Source organism: Belonocnema kinseyi, chromosome 7, assembly GCF_010883055.1.
Source record: "Belonocnema kinseyi isolate 2016_QV_RU_SX_M_011 chromosome 7, B_treatae_v1, whole genome shotgun sequence".
Classification (NCBI taxonomy): domain Eukaryota; kingdom Metazoa; phylum Arthropoda; class Insecta; order Hymenoptera; family Cynipidae; genus Belonocnema; species Belonocnema kinseyi.
The window spans coordinates 75075319-75083766 of record NC_046663.1 but is presented as its reverse complement, the minus strand read 5'-3'; the positions used below and the strand labels follow the sequence as shown (position 1 = coordinate 75083766).

Below are 8448 nucleotides of genomic sequence, written 5' to 3'. Positions count from 1 at the left end.
CCGTGCCTCTCTCTCTACGCGCCTGGTTACATTCCAAATGGAAAAGAATCAAAATTTCAATATTTAAAAAAATGAAAGCTAAAGTTGGCCGGACAGATGTGCTCCTATATATTTTGAATTATTTCACAAAATTTCAAGGGAATATTTACATTTAGTTAAAGAAATCCGTCGAATATAAACAATGCGATTGGTCACGTATTCCTAGTGGAAAAATGTTTTGACATTGGCCAGACCAGACTAAATCGTCTAAAGTTGAAAGTCTAAACTTCGCGCAAATCAGACTTCGAACGTCTAGACTGAGCCTCTTTCTAGACTAAATATTACATATCATATAACAAAAAAAGTAATTAATATATAAATAGTAAGTAATCAATGAATGAATGAACAATATTTTATTTTCTTCTAGGAGCCTGGTATAAACAGTTGTGAGCCAAACTATACATGAAATAATTTAATTGAGAAAATACATTTAAATTTAAAAAGAAAATCTTAATTATTTAACGTAAACAAAGAGAAATAATTTGTAGGGCTGGGTCAAAAGAGGCCAAAGTTGCTTTTCATAACACTGTGCCTAAACTAAATTAAGCATTTCCTTTGTTTTTGCATAAAAACATATATAGTACATTAAAGTTCCACATTTTATAATATGCGGAATTTTTTCCCCGCGGCACTTTTAACCGCACTCTACTTAATTCATAATACAGCCAAACAAAGAAAATATTTTTTTCATCTCTGGAGATCCGATCATGTTTACTATATTTTTTTGGGGTCACTGAATTCGAATCCGAGGTCCAAAAACCTCCAGCACGACAAGGTTCTGATATAACCTTAAAAAGCTCATAAAACTTTTTTTCCGATTCCGGGGGTGAGACCATGTTTACTATATGTTTTTGGGGTCGCTGAATTCAAACCCGTAGTCTAAAAAACTTCAGAACGTCAGGGTTTTGATTTTAAAAAAAACTCTTCAGATAAATTCATCCGGCTTTCGTCTGTCAGTGTCCAGGGCACCTCCTCGCGGTGAAGTCAGGTTACGGAATGAGCATGTAATACGACTAAGTCCCAGGATGACGGCCCTGATTACGATTCCTGGATTAACTGATTTTTTTTAAATATACGGCTAAACTCAAAACGACGGAGCGTTAAATAGCTGAGATTACAAGGTATTTGGAATGTTATGTCAGAACCCTGACGGGCTGGGGGTTTTTTTACCTCGAATTCGGATTCAGCGACCCAAAAACCATATAATAGACTTGGGCTGACCCTCGAACTCGAAAAAAAATTTATGAGATTTTCTGAGGTTATGTCGGAATCCTGACGTTCTGGTGTTTTGCGGACCTCGAATTTGGATTGAGTGACTCCAAAAACATATAATAAACATGGTCTGACCCCAGGACTAGAAAAAATGTGCATGAGGTTTTTTGAGGTTATCTCAGAACCCTAACGTGTTGGGGGTTTTTGGACCTTGGATTCGGTTTCAGCGACCCCAAAACATATAGTAAACATGGCCTGACTTCCAGATCCAGAAAAGATTTTTTTGCGTGGCTGTGTAATTCTTAAAATCTACTTACCTATATATTAAATATAATACTACCAAAACGTATTCGCCCTAACAGCACATGTTTCAAAAAAGTGTATCTGACATTTAAATAAAATTTATTCAAATTAATAAAAATATTATACTGGTAATATTTTGTTGCAATGAAAAAATTTCAAAATTAATATTTAAAAAATGTCAAGATCTTGATATAACGTAAAAAAAATTATTTGGAGAATACCCATTTCTTTATAGTTTTGAATATTCTGTGAATTTTTCTTACATGCGCCGAGAAAACATTGATTATGGACAATTAGCAATTATTACTTTGGGCCAGACAAGATTTTTGTACACTTTTGAATTCATTTCAAAGGCGCAATAAGTTATATATCACGATTGAAAGATATTAGAAAGAATTGAACGGTTTTTTTTTCATTTTGAACAAGTATGTGAAAATTTTCTATTATTTTGTATAATACTAGCCTCATGACACTTACCTAATCAATCATTTCAACAAATATCGTTTTTATCGGAAGAGTACGACTTTATCTGCCTTAGATATAAAATTTAATCTTAGACTTTTGTTGACAGCACTATTATTTTAGGAATGTTTTTAAAAAGATCAGAAAAAAATTCCATAAAAGTACACGTGTTGTTTGAAATCCTATTTTCTAACTGAACTAAATTCACGAGATATTTGTTCTATTTTTATTATAACGAGCATATATAATTTTTTCCAAAATCTCTAAATACGAAAATGAATACGACCCAGGCGGAAAAATCATATATAGTTTATACATAGTGTGAAATATTATATACGCTTAAAATTTTTTTTACACAAAAATTGTATAAAACAAATAAATATTATATATAATACTTCACAATATATATCATTTTTCCGCCTGGTAACTTCTTGACGAATATTATTATATTTATAGTATATACTTGAGTTACTCGCTGACATAAAAAGTTTTTCAAAAAAATCTATTTTTACTATTAAAAATTAAGTGGAAATTAATCTAAAATTGTATTTTTTATACACTTTCAAATAAATAACAGTAATAATGTGTTGAAAAACTCTTCCACTTACCTAGTTATTAATAAACTGACAAGATCCGTGAGTTTTAGCGATTGTCGTTGAATTGAAAACTACTCGTATTAACTGAGCAGGCTGCTTTTATATTGCAGTAGTGGAAAGCAATATATTTGATTATTCAGTATCATTAATATTTTACCAGATCACGACTGATGATGGCGTGATAAATGAAAGAACTTTAAAATTTTTCAAGTGTCAACCTCATTTCCGAAATACGATCTTAAAAAGGACACTGCGCAATTTTCCTGCAACTCAGAGGGGCTTCGCTTTGGCAGACCTTCTTCCCAGTGTCTATTTTTTTGAAAAAGGGAAAATATCTTTGCTAAAATGCCATAGTATAGATAGTTTTACTTTTTTCAATTAAAAAGGAAAATTTTGGAAGACAATTAAAAAAAAAAAAACAACAAAAACTTTGAAAAGTAAAATCATATAACAAAATTGCACAAAAAGGCTTAAAAAGAAGTATGTTTAAAAAAATATTTTTTTAAACTCATACTCATGAAAGTAAACTTGTGCAACATTATTGCACAAAAAATGAAAATTAGAGAAGTATGTTTCTGAACAACAGTGTAATCAGATAATCAGAGATATAATTATATAACAAAGGAAAACAGACAGGGAAAAATAGACAGCCAACCCTCACTGTCATTTCCTTATTATTTATCCGTCTTTTTTATACTACCCGATCCAGAGGTACATTAGGCTAGCATCTCCACAATCGAATTTTTTGATTTTTCATCGTTCAGAGTTTTGGGCTTTTTTTGGGCTGCAATAAAAATTTTTGGGCTCCTTTACATTTTTCAAAAAATCAATATTCTGGTGGAGGTGCCAGCTTACATTAACTTCTTTAAATCAATAAATAATAAAAATTCAATTACACCACAATTTTGGGCTTTTTTTTGGCTCTTAAAATCAACCAAAAAAATTATCCCCAAACCAACCCTTAACTTCCAAAATCAACCCCCTTCAAAAAATGGAAAATTTTCAGTAATTTATTAACGGGATATTTTGGGGCTTTTTTGGGCTCCCAGAAAATACCCACTTCGATTTTTGGGCTCCAATCCTTACAGGAAAAAATTAACCCTTTTGTAACACGCAGATATGAAATTGTCAAAAAATAACTTTTATTAAATTTTAGAGCTTGAATAAAGTCTCTGATTTTTGGGCACCTTGAAAATACTACGTAGTTACAACTTTATCAAAAAATAAAATTTTGTAGAATTTTCCAATGGAAATAAAGTCTCTGATTTTTGGGCTCCTTGAAAATAACCGCTACGATTTTTGGACTTCAACCCTTAACGTCAAAAATCAAACCCTCGCTACCGCGTAGACACAACATTCTCAACAAATAAATTTTGGTAGAATTTTTTAATGGAAATAAAGTCTCTGATTTTTGGGATCCTCGAAAATAATCGCTACGATTTTTGGGCTTTAACCATTAACGTCAAAAATCAACCCCTCGCTATCACATAGATACAACATTGTCAACAAATAAATTTTTGTAGAATTTTTTAATGGAAATAAAGTCTCTGATTTTTGGGCTCCTCAAAAATACATGCTACCATTTTTGGGCTTCAACCCTTAAGGTTAAAAATCAACCCACGTAGATACTACTTTGTCTGCAAATAAATTTTTGTAGAATTTTTTAATGGAAATAGAGTTTTTGGTTTTTGGGCTCCTCGAAAATACACGCTACGGTTTTTGGGCTCCAACCCTTATCGTCAAAAATAAACCCACTTAAATACTACTTTGTCAAAAAATCAATTTTTCTAGAATTTTCCAATGGAAATAGAGTCTCTGATTTTTGGGCTCCTCGAAAATACCCGAAACGATTTTTAGGCTTCAACCCTTAACGTCAAAAATCAACCCCTCTCTACCACGTAAATACAACTTTGTCTGCAAATAAATTTTTCTAGAATTTTTTAATGGAAATACAGTCTCTGATTTTTGGCCTCCTCGAAAATATACGCTACGGTTTTTGGGCTTCAACCATTAACGTCAAAAATCAACCTGCGTAGATACTACTTTGTCAAAAAATCAATTTTTCTAGAATTTTGCAATGAAAATACAGTCTCTGATTTTTGGGCTTCTCGAAAATACCCGCTACGATTTTTGGGCTTTAACCCTTAAAATCAAAAATCAACCCTTCTCTGCCACGTAGATACTTGTAGATAATTGTTGTTTGAATAATTTAAAATATGTACAAACGTTCTCAAAAATATTAAAAATCAACACATAAAATGTATGTATATCATTTTTCTGCCTCTTTTTCCCTTTGTTATATAATTGTCTCTTAATAGCGGATTAAACTGTTATTTATAAACATGGTCTCTCATTTTAATTCCTTTTGTGCTACTATGTTACACGGATTGGCTTCCTTGAATACATTTTTTTTCTAAATGATTTTTTTAAACTCTAGAAATCGGTTCTTTGTACTATTTAAACAATTTCGGATCTAGGTAAACTCTAAGAAAAGAAAACTATGCTAGGCACCTAGCCAGAACTCCTGCCACAACCCCTCTGAATTCCATTCTATCTTAATGGAAGGGTACTAAATACGTATCTGATCCGCTGATCTGTGGAGGTCGTCTAAATTGTCTTTTTACGTATCTGAAATCTTTTTGAATTTTTTGTGAAAACTTACGAAAATTACATTGATATAATCTTGAAGCAAATAAACAAAGAAACTTCCAAAATAAATAGATGTCCGAAATTTTTATTTTGTATTAGAAATTATTTTTCTCTTCAAATTAAAACTAGTCAAAAATTCTTTATCTTGACTGAAAAATCTTTTTCGGTTCAAAATACAACAATTATGTTCAAATTTCATCTGTTTGGTTTGAGAATTCACCTCTTTCGATAGAAATTTAATCTGTTTTTTATTAAGATTGCAAGTTTTGGTTTAAAAGTGAAATATTTTTTGATTAAGGATTCAAATATTGTGTTGAAAATACGCCTCTTCAGAGGAATTAAAAAAATTTTTATTCGCAATTAAAATATTTTCGAAATTTGAATATCATGTATATTTTATTTTTTGTCGAGAATCCATCTCTTTTTTCAAATTCAATTTGTAGATTAAAAGTTAAACTACTTTGTTAAAAATTCCGTTTTTGCGTTGATAATTCATCATTTAAGTTCAAAATTTATAATTTTCTAAAGAAATGTAACTATTTTTTTTAATTCACCTTATTTTTAGCAGAAATCTATTCTTTTTCGATTTTCGATTTTTTTTGTCTCGCCCCCCCCCCCTCCCCTATTTTGTTTGAATGACCAAAAAAATTATCACTAAATTTGAGCGAAATCGGTTAATATTAACATGCGGCTTAAAGCATTTCAAAAACAGTTAATTTTTTTATATTTCATCGGAATTCTTTGGCTCTGTAGAATTATGATCCTGAGACTATGTGCAAAAAATATATCTATACGAAAAAATTTTTTCCCGCATTTACAAAATGGCGAGTACCTAAATTTGAAAAAAAATTATAAATTCTACATTTAATAACAACATTTCGTCCAATTCTTACAAGAGGCAGATTAATTTATTAGAAAGCACGCAAGGACAATTAAAATTCAAAACTTTGAACAAATTTAAGATGACCACAAAAATTTTGTTTTTCAAACTTATTATTTCATTGTTTCTCGGTGACAACTTTTCAGGTGTCAATTGAAAGGCTAAATTATTGTAAGGAAACATATTTCGTGATGCATGAAAGTCAAAATTCGGAAAAATTCATAATGGTGTCTTATGAAATACTCAAAAACTCGTATTTTCTATGCTTTTCGTCCAAGGATCTTCAAATTTCGAAAAAAAATCAATTGTATTGTTACAAACTATATGGTTGAGGGTAGATCTATAAATCTTAACTAAAGCAAAAATGGCATCTCATTACTATTTTCAAAAAGTTACATCATTTTTTTAAATTTAAACAAAATATGTAATACATTTTTGGAAAGGATTTAGTGATTCTCATAACTTAAATTTTTTTTTAATTTCAAAGGTTGACTAATAAAATAACAAAAAAAATCAACATTTCTGACTAATCGATGAAGTTTCCAAATTTCATCAAGAAAAAAAAATCCCAGTATACTGCAGCTTTACTAACTTTTCAAGCAAGTTGTTTCGAGAATCACTCAATTCTTTCTGAACATCTATTATTTATTTTGTTAAAATTTGTAAAAACTATGTAACTTTTGAAAACAGTAATGAGGCGCCATTTTTACGTTAGCGAAAATTTCGAGATCTACTTCCAACCATACACTTTGTAACAATACAATTGAAAAATTGTCACCGAGAAACAAAGAAATAATGAGTTTGAAAACAATTCGGTGGTTATTTTTAATCTTTTTTAAATTTTGAATTTTAATTGTCATCACGTGCTGTCTAATAAATAAATCCGCCTATTGTTAGAATTTGACGAAATTTTGTTATTAATTGTAGAAATTTTAATGTTTGCACAAATGGAGGGATCAACCATTTTGTAAATTTTTTGTAAAAAAAATGTTGCGTGTAGATATATTTGATCAACATAGTCTAAAGATCCTGATTGTCAGAGCCAAAGGATTCCAATGAAACATAAAATTAAGGCTCAAGAAATTCGAAAAAAAATATCCACCAGGAGTAAATAAGGACCACACACACACACAGTCACACACAAAAACACCCACAGAGAGGGGGGAGAGAGAGAGAGAATATGTGTCCACCCCTAATACAGTTATAAGGTCCGTGAAGATATAATTACAATTAAGTCACTAAAATTCATTATTAATAAAATTATGCACGTTATTTTAGTTTTACAAAATAATGTTAAAAAATATATAAATACTTAACTTACGTGAACTAATGATAAAGTCACTTGAAGAAGTTATGTTTCCTATATTATCTGTATGAATTGGCTGCAGATAGTGAATGACGCTGCTCGTTCTGGAGGCTACTTAAATATGAGTGGGAACAGGAAAGCGCATTGACATATATAATGGCTAAGATCCATTCCATGCACTTTATGATAGCTTTCATTTTATAGGACCGTAACGTTAAATTTAAGAGCCCGAGTCAGAGTTTAATTGCGAATGCATTATTTGAATTATTAAATAATTAATACTGAAGTTACTTGAAATAATAATAATTAATTGTAGCAGGACACTTAAGATTATCCAAAATTTGTTGCAGAAATTACGCCTGCACTATTGCGACTAGTTTAAAAAAATGTTGGTGTGTGCATTTAACTATTCATAATTAAAACGTTAAAAAACTAACTATGCATGCATACTAAATAAACCTATATTGATCAATCTTACAGAAAAAACTAAGAATAAAATTTGTTGTTGGAAATTTTTTAGAGCGATAAAGTTTTGCTTGGCCAACTTCGCATCTTTAAAAAAAAATGTGTTTTTGTGCAAAACAAAAGAATGTTTAACCGATTCTTTTGTAAATTTTATCCTGTGAAGTTAATTTTTGTTGCAGAGAATCTTTCATGGTAAATCGATGTAAAGTTTATCTCCTATTTTTTCTGTGCTAAAAAAGTTTATCATATTAAAATTGTTGTGTTACATACCTATTGATGGAGAATATATATGAGGAGGCCAAAGTAGTGTAGCCGAAAATGAGCAAATTTTTGTCGGATGAATAGGGACAATACTTCCCGTTCCTGTGTATGGCGCCAGTGTGACAGGGGGACTAAATGGCAACTGCCTATGTTGACATTGAAACGCTTTGCACTATTTATTATTATTATTATTATTATTATTATTATTATTATTATTACACCATTAAGCCATTTCCCTTTCGGGGTAGGCGTGACTCACTCGGCAGGGGAAAGGA

The 8448-nt window shown here is 30.5% G+C and overlaps 1 protein-coding gene across 1 annotated transcript in view; it reads right to left on the bottom strand.

Moving 5' to 3' along the window:
* The window catches only part of LOC117176054 (glutathione S-transferase 1-1-like), an 18444-nt gene extending 10882 nt beyond the window's left edge, over nucleotides 1-7562 (bottom strand). Inside the window, exon 1 of the mRNA XM_033366050.1 lies at nucleotides 7463-7562. The gene's annotated coding sequence lies outside the window, so the exon portion shown is untranslated. The remainder of the gene's footprint in view (nucleotides 1-7462) is intronic.
* Nucleotides 7563-8448: the final 886 nt, after the last annotated feature.